Raw genomic sequence first — 25,777 nt, 5'->3', positions numbered from 1 at the left:
GGCATGATAGCGGCTTCCGCTCCATGAACAATTGGTGTAGATAGTTGTTGTAGTTTAGACGGTAGGAAATAGTCCCAGTGCCAGAGCAAAGAAAAAAGGGTTCACTGGTACTGGTGCTAGGAACTAAGGAATTAATGGATCCCCTCTCTCATTAGGCATCAGGTTCTCTGTATTCTGGAGAACTACCTACAATGTTTTTCTCCTAACATTAGTGGTCTTGGAAAAGAAGCAGATAGGGTCTTTCCCTTTACTCCTATGGAAACCAAGGACTCTGGGATTGTTTGTGTGTCCTGTACACGTGCTTCTGCAATCTTACAATTGAAGAATCTGCAAATGGGCAAAATCAACAACTGCCCTGATTTGTGCCTTCTCTGCTGTGGCCCCCACTCTGTCCTGCCTGATGAAGTCAGGAAGACTTCTGTTCTCCTGCCTTCCTGCAAACCATGCAAAACTGAGTTATTCAAGCAGTCACAGAAAGCTTTTTCACTGAACTTTACAGGTTATGAAATACACTCACTGTCCCACATAAAGCCCAGCAAAAGCATTGAGTGAATACCACTAATAGTGCCAAATGGCACTGGTGCCATATGCTTGACATATTTATCACCATAGGATACAGAAGCAAGAGAGTCTTCGAGAGAATATAATAAAAAGGATCGTTAGCATTTAGCTTTATTTGCAGTGTTGTGTCCAGTAATGCAGTAGGCTGGAACTTCCATCTAGTCACGCAAGATAGTCTTCATTGGCACAAACATATTTTAAATGCCTTTCACACTAAAGAAGGATAGCAAAGACTTCAGCCCCCAGCTCAGAAAGATTGTCTTGAAACCATAGTCCTTACATTACCTTTCCCTTAAGTTCTGAAGAAAAAGATTTATTACTTGGACAGAAGTACAAAAATCTGTAAAACAATAGGGAAGCAGAGACACAAGTCACTAAAGTACTGTTACAGATGCTTGGACGTTGTTGCCCTTACTTTGTCTTTGGCAGACAGCCTGCAGATTGGGAAGAGAGCAATATAACCAGCATGACTTCACCAAGCAATAGGGATCCAGACTCTGGAAAGAGGCTTCGAGTGATTTAAGAACTGGTGACAAGGGGGAAGTGGTGAACACATAAAGCGAGCTTGGGCCACACATGACTGGCAAGATCAAAATGCCCGTAAAAAGATACAACCCAGTAGCCCAAGAGTCAATAATTTGAGCAGTGTGGGCTTCACAGTGATGGGCATAGGTCTTTGGAACCAGTTGCCAAGAGGACTGAGGCACAGTATTTTAGTAAGGATGAAAGAATTTCCTGTTTATCCCTTTATTGTTCCAGGTGTTTACTCTTCCCTGCATTACACTTCCAAAGGGCAGTCTTGCCCTCTAGCTGTTATTGCTCTTGTAGTTTATGAAATTATTCTAAGTGCTAAAGTTTGTTCTGGGGGCTGGGGGGAAAGGCTGAAGTTTGTCATACTTCTTTTTTTCCAATTCCAACTCTGTCAGCAGTGCTGCTCTGCTCTCTTTACTGTTGGGAAAATAGATACGTTCATTGAAACTTCTTTCAAGCAATAGGTGGGTCACACAACCCTTATCTAATGAATTCTCCATAGCATGTACAAAGTACATAAGACAAACATATTATAAAGAGGCCTAAGAAAGGCCCTTGATGAAACCTGTACTCCCTCCAACTAAGTTTGAATCATTATGTTAAAACTGGAGCCGCCAGTCTTATATACCATGACCTAAAGGGGTCACTTCTCCATGTAGCTGAAGTGACAATATCATTAAAGTACTAATTTATTCAACACAGCAGGTGTTCCGCAATCGGAATTTTTGTTTTGCCTTGTTTGTTTTAAGGCAACATGACTACACTGGAGAAATTGGGGTTCTGTGACTGCTTCTAGTTGCAGCATTTCAACTATATGGGAAATGCAAAGGATAGAAGTGAGTTTCTTCTTTTTTATGCACCAACAGTTCTGCTGAGTTAGATGATATTAGGGGCAGAAACTTCCAGGTGCCTGGTCACGCCAGTGGCCCTTTTACTAAGAAGAAGGAAAGTGTGAAATGTGGCTACTTCACATAGTGATAGCAGGGTAGGCTATAAAAGAGGGTATGGATATACAAAATATAGCACATGCACAGAAATAACCACTTATTAGCTTCTTTAGTCATGTCTTTCCATATGATGCATGGGTAAGATCTTGGCAGGAGAAAGGAGATCCCATGGAAAGGGTCTGGGACCCCAGCGTGGCTCTTAGCAGCCGCAGCCACAAAACAAAACTGGAGTGAAAACATAAATATCAGACACAAAAATGCAACCCCTTCAAAGAATGTACAAGTTACTCATGCATTGCTTCCACTGATTATTTTTTTTTAATAAAAGTTGAAATTGGTGCAGAATGTTTATAAAAGGCCAGTGGGTCGTCTCCCCACCCCTTGGAGCCAGTTCTCTCAACTCACTCAGTCATGGTTTTCAAACAATAAACTCCATGAGGATATCAGTATGAGATGGAGAAATGTTATTTGGACCCTTGTGAACAAACAACCAAATTAGCTCTTCCTGTGCTGTTTCCAGAATATGGAAAGACATTTCCTGTTTAAATATTCCTTGATCCATTTCTTAAACTTTCAGCATTCTTAGGCAAAAATAATCCGATGACTGGCACTTGACAGTGTATGAAAATTTAGACTGCTCACACACACACACACACACACATGCATGTATGCGCAACAGACTTTATGAGTTGGAGGGATGTGTCTGATATTATGCACCTAAATTCAGTCAAAGCAGTTTGGGGCAGTTTTAGAGCAAATCAAACTGCGAATAAGTAAAAAAAAACAAATGTCAACTGGGTGTTTCCTAACTAAAATAGACTCTTCCACATCATGCATTATGGCTATGCTACACAGATATTTCTGTAATGTCATGTGTAGGATTTGCATCTGGTTTTCTTACTGTGCATACTTCCAGTTTCACAGACTGTGTAACTTAAGAAATTCTGCCACTTAGAGCAGAAATATTCCTCACTGGGGCATGAAACAATGCTATAACAAGGACTGTGAACCCCTTTATTACTATTCAGTGGCGTTACCAGTTGGCAAGCCATGGGGAATATTCCAGTGTTACTAACTGTGTATCATTTCCGTGCATTTCCCTATGATTTCCTACAAAGGAATACCTTCTCTGTAGAAACAGAGAAGAAGCTCTATAGCACCAAAGACCTAACCTGAGAAATTTTTTGACTTCAGGGAGAGTATGCTGGAATAACATATTTCAAAATAGAAGCAGGTGATCCATGTGAAGTCAGTGAATGGAAGGATCTCCCCCGCTTTCCATTCCTTAGTTCAGCTGAAGTATACCAATGAAACTGTGGGTATGTCGTTTCTTCCCTACATGAGTTCCTTGCTCACTTTGAGAAAAGCTCTGGAATCTTGTAGATGGTCATAGATTTGTGGACAGAGGTCCTGCTAGGATTGTTCCACATAGTTATCTTTACAACAATGGAGGGTTGGATGGCTAATATTAAAGACTGATGAAAGATAACTTCAGAAGTGGGGATTTCATGATTTATAGGTCATTTCTCTTGGCAATTATAAAGTTCCATGCTACAAACAATTTATAGATACCTGAACAATTTCATTGTCTTAAAGTTGTCAGACTGTAGAAGAACCAACTGTGCATTTACTTGGGGGTAAGTACTCTGAACTCAATGGGATTTTACTATAAGATTCTTGAGGAATGTTGTGAATGGGTAGCAAGTGTCCCATTCAGCTCCTGAAGTTTGAAGGGGGTGGAACACCAGCCTTGTCCCACTGCCCATAGAAGCCAAGAGGAGATGAAACAACTCAAATTGCAGATTTCTCCTGCATCTTAAGGGGAAATGGAGAAAAACTGGAGATAAAGAGCATAGTTTAGACTAGCGGTCCCCAACCTTCTTCCGGTTGAGGACCGCCTCTGGGGTTGAGGGAAAGCTGCCAGCCCGGCCGTGCACATGCACGTTTTTGCCAGCAAGTGGTGCTAATGCGCATGCGCAGAATAGCTGCATATGCATGTTTTCGCCACCAGCCCCATGGTGGGAAGGCTGCCCACCAGCCCCATGGGACCCAACTTGACCCCTGTGTCATTCCTTCCTTCCTTCCTTCCTTCCTTCCTTCCTTCCTTCCTTCCTTCCTTCCTTCCTTCCTTCCTTCCTTCCTTCCTTCCTTCCTTCCTTCTCCTATGATTTACACTTTTGCCAAGTGGATAGCCCCCAGGAAAGCCAGAGTGCAGGTGTTCATCCTAGTGCCCGTTTTTTCCCTTTGCCTCTGCCTCTAGTAATAATAATAATAATAATATCCAACAGTTTACTTTTAATTGTATTTTTAATCTTATAGCAAATGAAAGGTGGTATGTAAAGGCACTGAACCCTCCACTGATATATGTATCTACCCACAAATCCAGCTCACAAAGAAAAGGCTACAGAGTAAAGAGCCTTTTCAGTTGTGGTACGTGGGGTTATTCATTATTGTTATGTTCTGTCCAATTTGTTCTTATGGTTGAGGGGAAGGGTTGCCACTTAATTAGTTTAATTGCTTCCATTGACTTATAAGGATTTGATGCTGGTTGTTTAAGCTGCACATGCTGCTTCCAGTCTTCTAGGTTTGCCTGCTCTCTCTTCAAGTTGTATTATTGTCTGCACTGTTTGTTTTCTTGGGTATTATAAAGATATATTTATTCTGCACTGGTTCTTTTCTACTGTGATATGTGTTTGAACTTGAGATTTCAATACTGATTATTGTATTTCATATGTTATATTATTGATTTGTTGGCTATCTTGTCAATTTTCAGATTTAAATACATGGGATATGCATATTTTAAATAATAACAAACATTCAGCATTTAACAACATAATATTTTGCATTTGAATCGGCCCCATGACTATCAGTTTTACATCCACAAGGTCCCATGTTCAGTCTCCAATATCTTTGCTTACTAGGATCAGGTAGTAGGTGATATGAAAGACTTTTGCCTGAATTCCTGGAAAGATGGAAGTATAGAAGGAAGTACAATATTGAAAAATAACATAGAACAAAAGATATGAGTTTTAGCAAGGGCTGTCCGGTGATTCTAAACCAGGGGTAGTCAAACTGCGGCCCTCCAGATGTCCATGGACTACAATTCCCAGAAGCCCCTGCCAGCATTCGCTGGCAGGGGCTTCTGGGAATTGTGGTCCATGGACATCTGGAGGGCCGCAGTTTGACTAACCCTGTTCTAAGCCCTCCAGTGCACTGTCAAGAGATGAGAGCATCTAGGTGGGACCTGGGAATCTCCTGAAATTACAGCTCATCTTCATATTACAGCAGTCAGTTCTCCTGGAGAAAATGGATGCTCTGGAGGATGGAGTCCATAGCATTGTACCCCACTTTATTTATTTAGATTTATTTATTTAGATTTATATACCTCCCTCCCCGAAGGCTCACTTAGGTCCCTATCCTCTTCAGACTCCATCCCCAAATCTCCACATGTTTACCGATCTGGATCATGCATCCCTACACTACCCCCCCCCATCCCCACTGGTGTCATGGGGAACCTGACAATCCTACAAGTAATAGCCTTGAAGCCTGAGAGGCAACATATACATGTGGGGGGCAGCCCCCAAAGCTGCAAATATTCAGTTTTGCTGAAATATTGAGGAAACATTTTAAAAGGGAAAATGAACAACTAACGCAATGACCCAGAGAAGCATGGTACCACTTTTCTGCACTAGTCTGGTAATGTTGATAAGAAGGGCTAAATTCCCATCAGAAGAATACCAGCCTCAAAGAATGGGCCAGATTTGAAAGAACAGCCCTAGCATTTTTCTGGCCACCTTCTCTTATGGTCACATTACTGAAGTAATGTGGAATGAAGCCACAGAGGTATCATGACGATGCCACTCCCTTAACTAAGTTGAAGAGAGGCTGGGAGCCTCTGTGGGTCTGAGGTGGCACATTATTAATCTTTCATCAGGAACAGTGTGTTCTCAGATGGGATGGAGCCAGCGGCATAGACAGCATGTTGAAGTCAGCAAAGTAAATAGATCAGTCCATTTGTCTTCAGTTGGCACAACTAAGCTACCGGAACATGCCTCATGCAAAGACAGCTCTAGCATCCAGTCCTGTCAGGTTTACGGACTTGCCATCCGATTCACTGCAGCTTGAACCTGAGCATTTTCAAGTGTTTGTCGAGCACTGGAAGGCCAGCCATATATGGGTACATTTTATTTATGTACTTATTGATCAGGATGTCTAACCCACTCTGTCCCTAGAATCTGAGTCATGTTATAATTTAAAAGCATATTGATGCTTAGTTTTCAAAAAATTATTTCCAGCTGTTGTCCATGTGTTTCGATATTCCCTTCGGCTGCAACTATTTAGAAATTACTTCTGCCTCAAAGCATCTGTTAGCAACTCTCGTATTGTTTGAGAAGAGCATATGTGAGATCAAGAAGACAATCAACACACTTTAATTATCCACACAGTAGATTTATAGGCATCTGAAAGACTTCCTCCCTTTGCTTCTTAACCATGAATGAAACTGAAGAGGGACAATATTTTTTTTGATACTGTAGCAAGCAAATAATAATCCTGACTTCACTTTTAAATGAAAGGTCCCTTTCACCGATTAGAGCAGATGATGCCAACTTTTACTAGCTAGCAACTCAGCTGAAATTGTTGGTTCACTTACCATATGGGCTGATTTAATTATTGCCAGACAAGCAGGAACTAAGAATTTTAAAAATGCATATTTGTTGCATTTTAAAATGCCAGAAGGGCAACTGTGTTAATATGCTTCAGCAAAAAATAAGCAGGAGTTTTGGGATACCTCAAAAGAATTAACAGCATTTTATTCCAGCTGATACTAGCTGGACCACAGCCTACATTTTCAGATGGAATGAGGGGAATGAATGTATATAAATCTGACATTAAAAAGCAATAGAACATACCAGCTCACTGGGAAACTCTCTTTCTGACCTCAAAGTCCTCATCCTTCAACAAAAGAATTTAAAGGGTAACTTTAAAACTACTATATTGTGATTTATTGAATTACTAAATTGTGATTTATTAAAAGCAAAGTTGTGTTCTGACCAGGGTGTATTATACATGTCAGGAAATTTCTCAAAAAGTCTGCCCCATGCTAGCCTGATTTATTTGTGCATTTAAGATACAGCATAGGCATTACATCTAATTCTTTGTCCTGGGCTATATCCCTGTGGTCATGCAATGTTTAATAATTCCTTGCATTAGCAAAAGAGTTCATAAGGGGAACACTCAAGGAAATCAGTTTGAAGCTCTTAAATATTCATAATTCTTGAAAATAATTAAAGTTTATCTACATTGTTTGCTTTCTGACACTGATGAGAGCAGCTGATCCTAATTTGCAATAAAAAGAAAGACTGTTTACCCAAATGATTATATGCCTGTCATGTGTTTTATGCATTAGGCAGGGAAGTGTTTGCATAGACTAATTTTGCAATAGGGAGACGAAAATGGCCAAATGAAGGATAGAATCCAGTTCCTGGACATGTGGAGCAGACGACTGTTTCTGCTGAATTTTGAACCATATATCCTTCTCTCATCATTAGCTTGGTGTTTATTTGTTTTCTTTGTAACTCAGCCATTTCTATGGGCAACTTATACAGACTTGAATGTTTGTTCCCAAGATACAACACCATTACCATCACACCTGGAACTGAGCCCTGCTCTCCACTCAGCCCAATTTGCCTGGCACCTTACCATCTGTTTAGAGACAAGGACCCTAAGTAAGTGAAGCCACTTCAGTTCATTAGTGTAGGTTTTGCAGGTTTGTACTAGCATAGCCCATAGTCTTATTGAAAGCCCTTTTCTATCATATTGACAAGATCTAAATGCACACAGCAGGGAATGGGAATGGTTTGGCTCAGTGCTTGGGCATCCGCTTGGCATGCAGAAGGACCCAAGTTCAATCCCCAGCATTTCCAATTAAAAGGACCAGGCAGTAGGTGATGTGAAAGGCCTGAGACCCTGGAGAGATGTTGCCTATCTGAGTAGACAATGATGACTTTGATGGGACAATTCAGTACAAGGCAGCTTCATGTGTTCCTTTCCCAGCCTCAGGTCTATTATTATTTCAAAAATTATTTATTCTGAGTTTTCCTTTGGTAAAGTGTTTTACTTTCTGTTTCAGGATCAATGTTTACTGCATATCCCTATGAATACAAACTGAAATGTTAAGCAAAAAGGGTTCTAGATAAATGTGAATTTTTCAGTTCCCCTGTTTCAATTTCACTCTTTGTCAGAGGTGTTATCTATGCCTATGAACAGTGAAGAAATCTCCATTAAACTTTGAGCCTACAAGGATTTTGTATATGAAACAATTGAAGGAAGTTATATATTTAAAAAAACACGACTGACGAAGAGTGAAATTGATAAAGGGGAACTGAAAAATTCACATTTATCCAGAAACCTTTTTGGTTAACATTTCAGTTTGTTTTCATAGGGATATGAAGTAAATATTGATATTGAAACAGAAAGTAAAACACTTTACCAAAAGAAAACCCAGAACAAATAATTTTTGAAATAATAATAAAAAAAGAGAGTTGGACAGCCAACTGGTCAAAGGTTTCTTTTTTGGGAGGGGACTTGTAATTTGACTAGCCCTCTTTAGCACCTTCTAGAATTTGCCTTTTGGTGACAGTTTATAAATAATTTGAGGGGTGGGTGAAAAGATGGGGAGAAAAATGACAGTAGTGCTTTATGAATTGTTCCTAGTCTCTATAGTCTGAACCATGGATATTTGACGAAATTCCTAGAACATCACCCAGAAGTGCTGTAACTTCCTCCTGAAGCTTCGCCCTCTCCAGGCTCCACCTTCACTGGAGCAAGACTGGGAATCCTAGAATGAAGAACAAACAGAAGAGCCCCTCCTCAGTCTTTCCTTAGGCCTGAATAACTTTACAAAGAAAGTTCAGGATCCTTAAAATAGGAATGTATTCAGGAGCCCTGTCAAACTAAATTTCTCGGGGTTCTTTGTGTTATGAATTGCATGCTGAAAAATGCTTTCTACTTTAATGATTGTCAAAGGAAAATTTCCTTCTTACTGCTTCTTAGGACAGCCAGGTTCCCATTCAGCTGCCCTTTCCAAGTAGCATTCTAGTATATAGTGAGAGAAGTTTTAAAAAAATCATTGTCAACCGCTAGTCACTTCCAGGGAAAATGTGGATTTGATGTCAGTCTTCTGAGTTTGGTGTAGTGGTTAGGAGAGCCAGTTTGGTTAGCAGTGCGGACTTTTAATCTGGCATGCCTGGTTCGATTCTGCACTCCCCCACAAGCAGCCCGCTGGGTGACCTTGGGCTTGCCACGGCCCTGATAAAACTCTTTTGACCGAGCAGTGATATCAGGGCTCTCTCAGCCTCACCCACCCCACAGGGTGTCTGTTGTGGGGAGAGGAATGGGAAGGTGACTGTAAGCCTTGAGACTCCTTCAGGTAGAGAAAAGCAGCATATAAGAACCAATTCTTCTTCTTCTTCTCTAAGAATCTCTGAAAAAATATTTGGTAAAACCATAGAGTTTCCAGTGATTCTACAATGGACTACAATGAGTTCCAGATTTCCCCCACTCTGACATTACATCACCAGCCACCAGCACACTCCCATGTCCTTTTCTCCCCCGCAAAATTCTGTCAGGAAGAGTATTCTGGTGAAAGGCAAAAGGGGCAGGGAAAGCTTGAGATGGCCCAAGTTGATTTAGAAGCTGAGACATAATTATCATTAAAAGCTTGTTGTTTATAAACTGGAGGGAAAGGAATCATTTCTGGGAGTGGGAAAACAATTCTGACACTTGAGTGAAATTACTTCTCTGCATTTTTGATCGATGCACCACTGTCACAGTTATTGAACTGGTTGTAAGATATAGCTCTAAACATGCTTTTTGTCTTTTGCCTCTGCCACACTGGAGAGAGGGGGGAATCACAAGGAACATAATTTGTTCTTCGGTGGCTGACTATCAGATGAAGCAGAAGTACATATCTGTTCAGGGATTCTATCATGTCTAAAATGGAAATTTCACAACAGCTTTGTCTGTGGTGAAATGGGCAAACTCTGGGCACAAGTTGGAACTTGCCTCTCTCTCCTCAGCTGGAGATAAGAACATTCTATCTTAGCAAATTTATGGGTGGATCGATACATCGTGCTAGGCTGCATCTGTAGAATTTAGGAATGCAATTCAGACTGCAGATGTGGGAATTATATGTTTTTAAAACATTCATTAAAATACCGTCTCTCTATAGTAACTTACAACCATACAAAGGAAGATACAGCATAATTCTTTATGTACTGGTTAATTACATACATGGGCCCCCTTTTTAAAAATGGGGCCCCTTTATAAACCTCTGCAATGGTACAATTTCAAATTTTATCCCTTCTGTCATTTTTTTAAACCATCCTTCTTCCTGGTAGCTCAAGGCTGCATATATGGTCCTTCCTTCTTTTTATCATAGTAGTCATTCTGTGTTCTTTGTTAGGCTGAGACAGAGTAACTGGCCAAAAATTACCCCCATGATCCTCATAGCTGAGTGGAGACGAACTCTGATCTTCTTGGACTGACATTGCCCCCACCACCATACCAGTCTAGCTCTACCAGCTCCCGTTGTTTTCTCTTGAAAAGGAATAGCCCTGCCGGGTCCAAAGTCCCATTTTGAACTCTGTTGTGGCTGCCAAAGACATGAAACAAGATGGTGTTCAGTAGAGTCAGCGAAGTCAGGAGGGTAAGTCCCAGTTCCCAATAGTCCTGCCAAGACCTTGCTAAAATGTCATGATTTTCTTAGCTCTGAACAGAGGTGTTCTTTTTCCTCCAGGTGCAGTCCTTCCCATTTTTGATCAGGATAAATTACTTCAAGTGGAAAAGCCATTTTAAAATTAAAACAGAATGTAAAAGGATTTGCTCCTGGGATAACCTGCTGATATTAGCTACAGATAGGATGTTCATTATGTGAAAAATGTAAAGGGGGTGGACACTAAACAGATGTGCTGATAGAGCATAAGTCGGATTTATTGGGGCCTAAGTTTATGAAGGGAGTAACAGAGCCTTTGTCTGGACCAATCCCAATTGACATGAATTAGATTACAAGATAACTGGCTGTAAAATCCTCTGTGCTCAGAAAGGGCTAACAAACATGCCATTGGAGAATGTGAGCTATGCAGTGCAAACCACTGGAAGTGCATTGTGCTAAATGATAGTGTCGTTCTTAAAGGAGAACAAGTTATTTTGCATTTGCATGACCCTTTGCCAAGGCTAATGGGAACAAACAACACAGCAAGGAAATTGTAATCTCCACATGTGTATTTGCAAATCATACTGGGTGCAACCTCAGAGTGTCATAAAGCACAGTTCCATAGTCCAAATTTATTGGTGTGGTGGAAGGGTGTTTCTGTTTGTCAGAAGACTATGAACGCATGCATAGCACACCTCTTAAAACCACTATGCCAGTTAATGTTCATTTTGGTACATGTTATTGAAGCAAAACACACAAGATTATCTCTTTGGAAAAGAGAACTGCAAGGCATTAGAGAACATCAAGAGGAGTAGAGATTAAACAGCATGGCAGAGTCAAGTAGGTGGGCACACTTGAGGATAAACCTACCCATATTAACACAACTGCAGTGATTGCAAAGTGGGATGTAGGGTTGCCAACATCCTGAATGAAAAATGTTGTGTCCCCTTCATAGACGCTCCAGATGTTATTTACCAGAGGATGTCATTTCCCTCATTGCACTGAGATGTTTCAATTGTCCATTTCCACACATTTAGCTTCTGTTAAAAGGACATTTCCCCTCAGGCTATTGGCAGCTCTATGAGCCCATCTGTCAGATATGCAGCTTATCAAGTTCTTGACAAAACTTTTGTTTTTGTAATCATACACCGGCAGCAGGAATAGGAATAGGCTTATCAAACCTTTTGTGGGAACAATTAATGTCTTATAGTTTGTGTTCAACTTGTTCACCAGTTAACCTGAAATAGATTTGCTTGTTCAAAGGCCTATCATATTTTGGTGACTTAAAAATAACAGTAAGCATGCCATAAAGGTATATATAAGCAAGCCTACTCAGAAATAAGTCCCATCTAATTCAGCATGGCTTTCTCCCAGGAAAATGGTTGCAGGACTGCAGCCTATATATAGAAGCCTGGTCCCTTAAATGTCTTCAGAGCTGCTGTTAACAGTATTCACTCCACCCCACTAACTTCTTCTTTTCTTGAACAACATGTTGGGGCTTTTTGGGCTGAGGGCTTTGGTACTACATTTCTGAGCTGACACTCATATTTTGTGACCACAGCATCCTGGATCGTCTTGATTCAGACAAAGATGGTGATTAGCACTTTGAGACGCTAACTAGACAAAAAAAAGTGCTGCCCCTTTAATAGAGGTTTTATTAATGGATACAAACAGTTGAAGCTTTTCATGAGAAATAATTAAATAATACAAATTGATACCACTTGATAATCACAGCTTGGTTTAGTTTAGATAGAGTTGCCAGCTGTCAGCCAGCAGGGCCCTTTGCTGAGTGGAGAGCAAAGACACACTATGATGTGCAGTGTTGTGATGTCACTGCTGGTTTGTACTGGGACTGATGCCATGAGACTCTAGGAATTGGCTAATCTCTATGGTTTCTGTTGTTAGGGGGTTTTTTAGATGTACAATGTTCAGAGTTTGTGATGTAATTTCTCAGTAGAACACAAAGGGAAAAATAGGTACAATTAAGAACATAACTGCTGTGGACAGTTCCATAACTAGATGAATGCTTTGATTCCCCTCACAAAGCTTACATAGTGAAATGTAGAGGAACTTTGTACAATAAATCAATCAACTATTACATGGAATTTTGTTCCTTTTTGTTCTGTTGGCACATTGCTGTATATAGCCCATTTTTCTTTATCTGTCATTTTTCAGTACAAACTAGTTGTGATGTCATGACATGATGCAATATTACTCCCCCATTACATACTTTCAATGGAGCCAAGAGGTCTGCTGGGGCATGCAACTCAAGGGCAGGAACTTTCCCACTTCCCCTAAGAGAATGTCAACCCTAACTCTACCCATCTTACTCCACCATGACCTTTAATGGTTTTCTAAAAGATTACATGTAACTGGGAAAATACAGCCAGGAATGCTGTTGGCAGCAATATTCTTGGTTAATCTCACATTCTGTAACATATTTTACAACATAGGAAATCAGTCAAGAGTATCCCTGGCTAGGTTGGGCCTAAACTGTTTGCTTTCAAGATATTTATTCTTCATTGCTCTTCTGATAACCTAATTGCTGGAAGAACTTGATCTGTTCCATCAATAAGCTAAAAAAACCCGAAGTTTGATGAAAGTCTGTCCCAGCCATACCAGGAAATAAGACTTTATCAGTGAAAGTAAAACAACTTTTAAACTGAGTTCTGTTTTCTGGGTGCTTTACTAAATCATTCAGCTCTAAGGCTATGCTAATGAGTACGGGTTGTATAACTGTATTATACTGGTCTTTTAATGTAAAATTAATGTTTTTGAGGTTTCTGCTCCCTGCACACCAGAAATCAATTATCCTGCAATAGGATAACATTACCAGCAACAAATGCAATACAGTTATCCCTGGGCTCATTCGGCAGAGTTGGTTTTGGCATGTTAATTTAAGCTAAGGCATGAATACAAGTATTTCATCTATTTTGGAGGCCAATGTTGTGCTAAATGCCACTTTTAAATCATGGTTTAGCCTAAGCTACATTTGCAGAACCTAAGAACACTTCTCTTTTTGTGGTATAAAGTAAAGTCATAATCCTTCTATTCACAGTCAGTGAGCCCAGAGCAGAAGAGAATGTTCATATATTCCATACGTATTTCTTAAAAGGAACTTCAGGCGGAGCAATGTTTAGTCATTAGTTCTGGACAATGAAACTAAAGGCAAAATAATGCAACATCTCAGTTCAAGGAAGGAACAAGGAAGAAGGAAAGAGAGTGAAAATGCACTCGAAGGTTACTAGTTTACCCCATATTAGGCAGTTCTTGAAGCTGAAATCATGGGGGGAGGGAAGACTTATTAATTATTTCTCAGTTCCCCTGGATATAAAGTGATAATGGCCATCTGAAATTATATCCTCATTGATAAGGGCCTGAATACCATGTGCAGATAGTCAGAATGATCTTAGGTACCAAGGCAGTATAGAAAACTATGTATTATATATGAATGTTTGGATATGTATGACCTCTTGGGAACTGGAAGTCTGAGAAGAGGTGGGCAGAGAAGAAGAAGAGATAAAATTACACTTCCTGCCATTCAACAGAAAAATGTCTAATTCTGTTGGCTCAAAAAGAGGTTCAGAAGCTTAAAGACATTATTATCCTTATCTTCATAATTATAATTATCCATTATTGCGGTGTTCAGGCACTGTTGCAAAAGACAGCAATTGAGAATCAGTCTGGCATAATGATTACAGTCTCAAGCTAGAACTTCAGAGAGCCATTTTCAATCTAGTCTGCCATGAAATCTCACTGTGTGACTTTGGTCCAATTATACACCGTGACCCTTACCTACTAGATATCCCAGTCCACTTCCCTCCCTCAGAGGCAAGATTTTCCCTCCATTTTTTCTTTCCCTTTTGTGATTGAACCACCCTAGTTATCTGTTTACTTATTTTCTGAAGAATTCTGGCTGTCCCATCCTGTCAGAATATAACATATTGGCTGTTTTATCAGCCCATGAACATAAAAGAAGGAATGGGAACCGTCTTGAACTTATACTACTTCAATGGCACTTAAGACATTATTATTATCATCATCATCATCATCATCATCATCATCATCATCATTTCCCACCACTCCCTACATAGGCTTGTGGTGCGTAACAGCAGTCTTAAAATCCCCCATTAAAACTCCCATTAAAAGACTTTAAAAATTCCCAAAATGGCAGAAAAATATCACTCTCCCCCTACCCAACCAAGGCAGTGGAGAATGGTGATGTATACTTCGAACCCCAGGGGGGGGGCAATGCTCTACCTTGCAAATCCCAACCTCATAGACCTGATGAAGGGTCTGAAAATGAAGGAATTGAATCAAACAAATGCTAGTTAATTAATAGATATTTGTAGTACTAATAGGAGACATTTGTGATATCATAATTGTTAGAATTCAGCCCCTGAAAGCAGAGGACTTATAGTTCCTTTGCCATGTGTTTTCCGGGGTGCTATGCAAGGCCAGGCCTAGGATGGTGGCAGCGTCATGCATAATTGGGGCTGCATAATCCCAGGGTTCCTGCCCCATGCATAATCGGTCTATGAGACTCCTTCAAGTAGAGAAAAGCAGCATATAAAGTCTTATATTTCAGGTTAATGGGAGTTTCCTAAGTTTTCTCAGTAACTTAAATCTTTGTTTTGAGAGGTTTTTGTTCCTGTGTTTTCTCCAAACACTTCAGTGCACTATATCTTTGAGTATTCTCTAATTATTTTGGTTTTCAGAAGGCTAGCATGCACTTCCCAATACCCAAACCTCTTCTCTTGAAACAAGCACTCTTAAGGTCTCTAAAGGCAGTTTCTAACCACACCAGACCAAGGATCTCTGAACTCTTCTTGGGCACAAAATGACTAGGACACAGGTAAAACACAGCTTAATTAACATGAAAATGAATAGCTATCACCCTATTTAGACTGGCTAGAGAAATCCATTCTCTCTCTCTCTCTCTCTCTCTCCCATTCAGATCTATCTATCCCATTTCCTTGGACCAATGGGAGTCTCCACTAACTCCCCACTCATCGCTGCCAACTTTTCACAGTTCTCCAAAACTATCAATATTTGAGTCTTCCCATGGAGAGCTGAATTTAGACTTCTTAGCATCCAGTTCTGAAGTCTTTCTCTGCTCAGCTGATTTCGACCAATCAGGTTGCTTGAAGCAGCCTGTCACTCAATTTTCTCTGTTTCTGTGAAAAGTTAACCTTTCACAGTCCTTCATTTACTTGTACAGCACTTCTAGTCTGTCATATCGACCTACCTACCAGGAAATACTATCAACATTAACATAATAACTTTTTGATTTTATTTATTTATATTTATATACCACCCTCCCCCGAAGGCTCAGGAATTATATTGCAAATTAAGCCTTTTTACCAACTAGAAACTACATTTTTTTACTGTGAGCGTCATGGTATTCAGCCAATGTTAACTATAAAGCAATTATAATGATATTGCATAATATATCATCACCTTTGCCAAGCAAAATATGATAATTGTTTCCTTCCCTGCTTTCTAAACTTTCTAAAACTTTATATTTCCCCCCAAGTCATTCCTTTGAAACTTGATCTTCAGACCATTTGAATCTTTTCTATGCTGAAAATGGCTCCTGGCCTAAGGCTGAGGATTTCTGTAATTTTGGAGTATCATTTCACTTATAATAATTGTGTGCTATCAAGTCACAACCAATCCATGATGAACCAGGAACATGGGGTTCTCAAGGCACGAGATGAACAGAGCTGATCTGCCACTACCTCCCTGAGCACAGCAATCACCGACCTTCCTTCATGATCTCCAATCCAAGTACTAACCAGGACCAACCCTACTTAACTCTCAAGCTGTGATGAGATCAGACTAGTAAGGGCTATTCTGGCTGCTGTCCTGCAGACCACTTTATCTAATTGCCTGTTATCTGCATGGCTGAAATCAGGAGGCCGTAAGATTTTAAAGTACATGGAAATAATTGCAGTTTGGATTTGAATTTGGGTCATGTGGAGGGGATCACCCACAGAAGCATGCCTTTACAAATCAGCCATTGTTACAAAATGAAAATTATTAATAAATGCTGTGTGTTTAACATTTAGCAGCTTTCATGTTCTCTTTGTTGAAAAGAGGCAGACTGGTTTCTAGCTACTATTGCAGAAGCCACAGTGTTTGCCTCCTACTGCTACTTTTTTTTTTGCTATAACTCAAGTCCCATTTTGTTATGAGGTATACAGAATACATGCAGCATATGAGATAGGTAGTGGGATAGTTAACCCAGTAGTGAAGGTAAGGCAACAGCAAGTTGGAAGTAAAGGAAGTACAAGCAAGTCAAGTGAAGATGGTAAAGGATGGAAGAGTGTTGGATCAGAAGAAGTCTGACTGCTCTTCTGTGTTGTTCAGATTTGGAGCATTTCTGAACCACATACGGTTTAGGTTGAACCACAGTTAGTAAATATATGGCTCCACATCCCTAGTTTATACAGATCTATAATACTGCATCCTTACCCTGACTTACACAATGTACAGAAGGCTCAACATATTTTTATCCACTCCCCAGTGTTCATTAATCTGGTACTAGAGAGAAAATCTGCTGCACACTGAAAGGCAATGCGTGCTAGCTTGCAGGCCTTCCTGAGTTTTGAGAATGAGTTATGGAGCTTGGAATGGGCAGTGCTATAGGGGTGCAAGTCTCTAGGGGAGACCTGGGGATCCACTGGAATTACAGGACATCTCCAGCCTAAAGAAATTGGTCCCCCTGGAGAAAATGGCCACTTTGGAGAAGGATTCCATGGCATTATACCTACATATGCCAACTTCCAGGTGGGACTGGAAGTCTCCCAGAATTACCACTGATCTCCAGGTCACAGAGATCACTTAACATGCAGAAGATGGCTGAAAGGGGCAGTTCCACAACAGAATACCTGCAGATGCCAGCCTCCAAGTGGGACCTGGGGATCCTCCAGTTGTGAAATTGGCTGTTTTGGAGGGAGACTGCATGCCAATATACTCCACCGAGGGCCCCCCACATACCAAATCCGACTCACTCCCAGATCCACTGCCAGAATCTCCAGGTATTTTCCAACCCAGAGCCACCAACCCTCTCCCCTGAATGTTCCTGGCCACAGAGGACTGGTGGAAGCCTGAGCCATGGCCAGGAGGAGGAGGAAGTGGGGGACACGAAACACCCAAACCCACCCCACCCCTGTGGCCGAATCTGAAGGGGAGGCCTGGTGCATGATGGATTGGGGTGCAAGCTGCCTCTCAGGGACAAATCTTTCCCTCCCCCCCCCTTACCTGTGATAGCACAGTTTGACAGCAAAGCACCTCTAGATTTCTGGCTGCAGAGGATAGGTAGCAGCCTGAGCTGGAAGCTGCAGCCAGGAGAAGGGAGATGAAAAGTTGCTACAGGCCATCAGTGGGGGTGCCCCAACAATAGGACAAAAGCAGTCTGCGAACTGCCTTTCTCCTATTGGTAGGACACCCCTCCTCACAAACCAAGGAATATTGGGGGGATCTTTTAAAGAACCTTTGCAACACATTTCTTTCTCTCTCTTTTCATCCTTCATGGTTCATTCTCTGCTGAGTCCTGCTGATTGAAGCACATTCAGCTATGTTATTGGATTTCTCTGATATTGCATACCTATATCACCAATTTTGTTAGGAATTCAATTACACAAAGCTATGAGTCTTCCATAAAACTCCAGTAAATCAGTGGTTTGCCCTACAGACGCTAGAGTCACATAACATTGCTAATGGTAAATATTTTTAAAAATAACAAACCCAAATATCTGGTTACTCATCCCTGCCCTTTTAGCTTTGAAGGATTCTGAGCAGATCTTAGGACACTGCACCCTGAAGATATCACCAGCCCTGTCCCTTTATGCCCCACAATTGTTGTTAAAGCTTCCTTGTGTGTTACAGACTGTGTCAGGATGAACAAGGGCTGTGTGCTGTGTTGCTGGAGGTCAGTTCGGGTTTGTCTGATAGTCCTGGCATGAATGCCACTTGTGCCATAGCCGCAGGGCTGGTATCCTTGAAGTTGATTCATTCACTTGCTGTCTGGTTTGTTCCTTTTTCACATACTGTGTTCTCAGTTCACCACTGAAATATTTACAGAGCTCTTTACTTTGGACAAGCCAAATCAAAGGCTTTATTTTAGACAAGCCAAATCAAAGGGCTCAACTCAGATATAAAGCATCATTCTAGTTTATACACAGTGCCTCCCTGCAGCTTTGCTTCTGGACCACTGAGCCAAGAGGCAAGTATGTGGCCAGACTCAGTATTATGGAGAAGTATGGCCATCAAAGTCCAAAATTAAACAGTGTAAGTGAGCTGCCAACTCCATAAAACTAGGTAACTTGAATCATGGATTCATCTCATAGTTTTATGTATAGGCAAAAATGATTGATCATTTTCATGTTAATTAAGCTGTGTTTTACCTGTGTCCTAGTCATTTTGTGCCCAAGAATTCCTTATAGCCATCTGGCCTTCTTCTCCATGGCAGCATACATGCTGTCCTTTTGGGAGATAAATCAGGCTGGCTTCATGACTGTGTAGGGATTTGAACCTGGATCTCTCAAGCCTAATTTGAGTCTTGAAGAAGAGCTGCTTTTTTGTACTTCACTTTTTGCAATCTGAAGGAGTCTCAAAATGCTTACAATCACCTACCCCTCCTCTCCCCACAACAGACACACTGTGAGGTAAGTGAGGCTGAGAGAGCTCTGAGAGAACTGTGACTGGCCCAAGCTCCCCCAGCTGGCTGAATGTGGAAGAGGGATGGGGGATTAAACCCAGTTCTTCAGATTAGAGGCTGCCACTCTCAACCACTGCACCATACTGGCTTCATCAAACTGGCTAATTCTGATAATGTTTTGTGAATATTTTGTATGTTCAATGGCTTCCTTTTCAGAGAACCTCAAAGGTGTGAAAATGTCTGCTGGGCATGCAGGAATGTATCTCTTGTTGCCTAAGCAACCAGGTCACTGTTTTTCCATTTTGAGATAAGAACTGTAACAGTATAGACCAGCCTTTCTCAATTTTTTACCATTCAGAAACCCCTGAAACAGTCTTCGCGCTTCAAGAAACCCCAGAAGTGGCACAATAATACAGAATATAGTTGGGAAGCAGAGCTGTGTACATGTCCACAGAGACACTCCTCATCCTGCCCACTCCAAGCCTATCATTGGCTATTTTGGGTGGAGGGGGGTGGGTTGACATGACCATATATGATCATATCACCTGATAAATGTTTAACAACATTTAAAATTTAAAGGGGAAAAATTTAAAATAATTAACATCCACCCATTCAGGAAACCTTTCCAGACCCATCAAGTAAGCCCAGGGTTTCATGAACCTGGTTGAGAAAACCTGGCATAAACAATAAAGTAATACCCAATGAATCCCTTGATCCTTCATTGTGGCACGTCACAACATGGTAGGTCTGGAAGCTTTGATCCAGTTCCCCAGGCAACAGGGGTGTTCTGTAAGTGATAGCTATACAGTTTTGTTTGGTCTGTGACACTGACACTTAGCTGGATCTGATTGTCTACTGATTGTCATCTGTTCTAGCTCACAATATGATCCATGCTGAGTTGAGAAGAACACAAAATAATGCCAAAGTAGCAATAGAAAGACTGTGCCTGCAAACAACCACAAAAATCAGGAAAATGTATATGTGAGTATATGAGGGGGTTACATGATGATTACATGTTCATTTAAATGTCGTGCCTTCCCCCCAAAGAAGCTTTTCCCTCAACCTACATTTTGCATGCAAAAAAAAATCTGTGCAACTCTGCAACTTTTATCACAAAATTCTTGTGCCCCCAAGAACGTGGAAATTCAGATTTTGAAACTGTTCTAATTTATCCTGAGCTCCCACCACAAATGAAAGACTATCTTGAGACATATGTCTGGATGCTTTTGAGATCTTTTGCTGAATAGCCACAAATGCTTGCCAAGCTGAGCATATGCAAAGCTGTTGCTGCTTCCAACCAATCAGCAGCCATCACTACGGACTCCTTCGATGAATACTGAACTTATTAAAACACAGCTTTCACTTATGATGGATTCATAGGATTTGTGACTGATGGATTTTGTTCATTTAAAGAATTGTCTGCTGAACAGAATACTTGCTCAGCAAGGATTTGTGGGCAGGTAGCAGATCTCAGTCAGGCTGTGTGAGGCTGTGCATGCACAAGAAGCCAGTTGGGCAGTACTGCATGGTTAGAAATGAATTCTGTGAAGCAACTTGCTGAACAACCACAAACGAGTCAATGAACTGATCCTTGAAAAATCTGCCTCCTGTTTGTGACTGGTAAACAGCACATGAGCTGAGCTGGTGGGTGTCTGAACATCCCTCATCATGGTTACTTAGAAGCAAATCTGCTTTTTATAACTGAGGCCTAAAGCTACACAAGAGTAAGACTCATTGTACTTCCTTCCTTCCAAGGAAATTTGCAAAGCACTTGACCATAAACTGCCAAAAACTAAGACCTGAAAAGAAAACTGTGAGCATGGAGTCTCCTTGACCATGGCCACCATTTGCAAATATTTGCTTTTCTCAGCTTGAGGACTCAGGTATGTTTTAATTCAGGCACTGAAGGAGCAATCAATCTCTCCAAGAGAAAACCGTTATGTTGAATAAACAACTTAATGGAACCAAAACCCAAGAAGCAGTTGCATTGCATCACAATCTAGGTGGTATTGACAAATTCTTAGTTAATTATACCAACTAACTTGTCTTGTCACTCAAAGGATCTTTGTGACATTTTTTTCTTTTAAAAAATCAGTGACTGCTAATACACACATTTATAATGATGGAAAACAAAAATATAATTTTTGGTAGCAAACTGTGATGTGGCCAAAGGAAGACATGGCAATATGTATAAAAGAATAGTGTTTGCCCTTGCAGTGATGCGAGTGGTGATTCTGTTTACACAAAAATCCATTTGTGCTAACAAAACAGCTACTGATGTGCCATATGTTCACTGTGTGCCTAGCTTTTAAGCAATCAAGTGGTTTTTCCAAGTAGAAACAGACATTTCATTTACACATGATACTTCAGCATGCAAAAGTTTGTGTTGACATATTTTTCATGTACACTGGAAAACATGGTCTAGAATGTTTGCCATATGTTCAATGGACCAAAATTTGCAAAAGTATAATTGCCTCAAAATCTACCATCATATGATTTGGGGCACATTGTTAGTCATTGTCACTTATTTAAGTACCACAGGTTGTTTGTTTGTTTGTTTGTTGTATTAAATACGGCCCTGAACCTCAGGTGATGGCGGTATATGAATGAATAAATAAATAAATAAATAAATAAATAAATAAATAAATATTTACATAAATACATAAATACATAAATACATAAATACATAAATACAAAAATATTTATTTATTTATTTATTTATCATGCTTATATACCGCCCTCCCCGGAGGCTCAGGGCGGTTTACATCATAACAAGGAACAATACATAAAACAGTCTATAAAAACATGTGAATAACCTTATACTAATAACTAATGATTGTAACCAGATAACAGTACAACAGTACAATATAACAGTATAACAATATAGCAGTACAATAAATAAATAAATAAATAACCTGTGGTACTTAAATAAGTGAGATGACCTGCTCAGGCATCAGATCTAGGCTGAATCTGCACTTACTTTTTTTATTCCGTTGTGGATCCTGCTGAATCCAAATTAATTTGAATTTGGGTCTTCCTTCCCCCCCCCCCATTGAAACAGAAAAGTGTACTGCACGTGGTTAGGGAAGCTCAGAAGGGGGAGGAGGGAGCCAAGCACAGCAGGAGCCTCTTGCTTTCTTTTCTTGAAGGGGGGGGGGAATGGATTGGAGACAGCAGAGGAGGGAGTAAAAAACCAAGAGGCAAATCTTTACTGAGAGAAGTTAGGGCTTCTGGAGGCTCTGCTGAGAGAACGTAGGGCATCCCTTTTAAAGCAGGCTTGCAGCCTGGGAACGAGAAACTGACGCTTGGCCAATCAGGGCTGCTCTACCACGGAGCTCAGCAATGAGTTCGGAACAGGCAGAGATCTGCATGGTTTCTCATACCGATTTTTCAAATATTGAAGATTATATCCACTCTAGGATATTGCAGGGAAAAGGTAGGGTCACTCCGGATCAATCATGTTTGTTTCAGAGGGAAAATTTAAATTGGACAAAATCAAAATTGAAATCACATTCAGTGGAGATGGCAGGGACTGAATTGACCTGGGATTGGAATCAAAGCTCCATGCAGATTCAGCCCTAGTCTAACCATAAAAGGGGGTTTGCATCTGGGAAGGACAAAAACCATAATTCAATGCAAGACAGAGACTAAAACTCAATGCCTCATTGAGAATTAATTTATGGACCCCAAACATATTGGGATATATGCAACCATCTGCAGACTTTGAGAAGCCATACTTTCCTCCATTCTCTTCACACTGCAGTCCACTGTGCCTCCTGAATTTTTCTTCATAGTTTTCAGCAGGGACCTTCAGGAACAGCAGTGTAGGGGCCATCAATGAAAGGAGGACTCAGTGGGAACTGATGCCCTCTTTCAGGAAAAATGGATTGACAAAGTCTTCAGAATCTCATGGCTGGATACACGCTGAGTTGCTACTGCTACCTTTTAAAACAATCATGTAATATATGTTCACATTAATTATAACCTTGTGGCCAAGTTGTTATATACAGAAAAGGAATGAGGCATGTTCTTCAGAAATCAAACCTGGTTATTTAGATTAGAGGCTGCTGCACCACCACACCTGCCTTTCTCAACTTTTTTACCATTGAGAAACCCGTGAAACATTCTTCTGGCTTTGAGAAACCCCAGAAGTGGTATGACCAAGCAGAATACAATTGGAAATTATAGCTGTGTACATGCCCACTCGGGGCCCCTCCCGTTCTCAGCCCATCATTGGCCATTTTGGGAGATGGTGTGCCTTGTGCAGCATGACTCAAATAAAGTTTTGCAGGTGTGGCTTCCCAGTATTATGAATCATATGCACATACTTTGCAAGCTGGTGTCAAAGAGCATCCTATAGTACTTTCACTGTCTGATTTCATCATCCTGGACAGCAGGAGGAAGAAATGGGGAGAAGAATGAATCAGCAGATATGTGATTTGGGGCAGCAATAAAATTACATCTAACTCCTTGGCAAGCCACATTTTGGCTGATTGGTGTTCCGATGTCCAGTGCTTCCACTTTCTGCCAGTCATTGCACAGCATTTTTGGGAGAGCTTTCTGATCCTACTTAACTCCAGATCCATTCATTTGCATTAACTATTTCATTCTCTGGGGCTGCATGCTTAAGACAGGACACACCATGATTAGAGGTGATAGATGAGAGGTGATAAAAAGAGGGATTTAAAGCTCACACCCTCATAGAATCATAGAGTTGGAAGGGACCTCCTGGGTCATCTAGTCCAACCCCCTGCACTATGCAGGACACTCACATCCCAATCGCTCATCCACTGTAACCTGCCACCCCCTTGGACCTTCATAGAATCAGCCTCTCTGTCAGATGGCTATCCAGCCTCGGTTTAAAAATTTCCAAAGAGCCCACTACCTCCCGAGGAAGCCTGTTCCACTGAGAAACCGCTCTAACTGTCAGGAACTTCTTCCAGATGTTTAGATGAAATTTCTTTTGAATTAATTTCATCCCATTCGTTCTGGTCTGTCCCTCTGGGGCAAGAGAGAACAATTCTGCTACATCCTCCATATGGCACCCTTTTAAATTCTTGAAGATGGTTATCAGATCCCCTCTCAGTCTTCTCTCTAGGCTAAACAGACCAAGCTCCCCCAACCTTTCTTCATATGTCTTGGTCTCCAAACCCCTCACCATCTTTGTAGCCCTCCTCTGGACACGTTCCAGTTTGTCAACATCCCTCTTCAACTGGGGTGCCCAAAACTGAACACAGTGCTCCAAGTGAGGCTAAACCAGAGCAGACTAAAGCGGTACCATCACCTCCCATGATCTGGACACAATACTTTATTTGATATAGCCCAAAATCCCATTTGCCTTTTTAGACACTGAGTCACACTGCTGACTCATGTTCAGTGTATGGTCTACTAAGACAACTAGATCCTTTTTGCACATGCTACTGCCAAGACAAGTCTCCCCCATCTTATATTGGTGTATTTGGTTTTTCCTACCTAAATGCAGAACTTTACATTTGTACCTATTGAACTTCATTTTATTCAGTTTAGCCCACTTCTCGAGCCTATCAAGATCATCCTGTATTCTGTTGCTGTCTTCAGTTGTGTTTGCTACCCCTCCCGGTTTAGTATCATCTACAAATTTAATAAGTATCCCCTCTAATCCCTCATCCAAATTATTTATAAATATGTTGAACAACACAGGCCCCAGGACAGATCCTTGGGGTACTCCATTTTTGACTCTTTTACAAGAAGATGCTGAACCCTCAATTCATGAAAGGCAACCACTAGGGTTGGGTGCTTTGGTGCCCGAAGCAGCCGGTCTCTCCCAGCGCAGCTAGCACCATGCCGCAGGAGGGGAGGGGAGGCGCGGGCATCAGCGCCCGACAGCATGCTGATGCCCGCGCCTCCCCTTCCCCCCTGCAGTGCAGTGCTGGCTACGCTGGGAGAGACCAGCTGCTTCGGGCACCGAAGCACCCACCCCTAGCCACCATCCCAGCATGGAAGAAACAAAAGCAAAGGATTTTCTTTCATGAGCTGAGAAGCATCTGGAGGGAAGGGAAACAGATGTACCTGCCCTGAAAATGGGAGGATAATAGGCTAAAAGCTGCACACACAGGCCCACTTAGGAGACACAAAAGTTCCGAAATGATGTAAGATCAGCTTTTCTTTCTATCTGAAGGAAAACTGCCAATTCAGGGCCAGCCAGCTCTTAGATTGTGCATGCTGTGTTCATGAGATAGTTTGGGGGGACCTTCTTGCAGTTTATGATTAAATCAGGGATGGTCTAGTTTTCAGGTTAGATTTTGTTTTGTGAAAGAAAAAGTGTGTGGTCCTTTCATGCCTTATCTTGCTTCGCTTTGTGGTTTTTGAAGCATATTTTCT

The sequence above is a fragment of the Paroedura picta genome, chromosome 1 (assembly GCF_049243985.1).
Source record: "Paroedura picta isolate Pp20150507F chromosome 1, Ppicta_v3.0, whole genome shotgun sequence".
NCBI lineage: Eukaryota > Metazoa > Chordata > Lepidosauria > Squamata > Gekkonidae > Paroedura > Paroedura picta.
The sequence above is the reverse complement of the archived record's forward strand: the minus strand, read 5'-3'. Positions refer to the sequence as shown.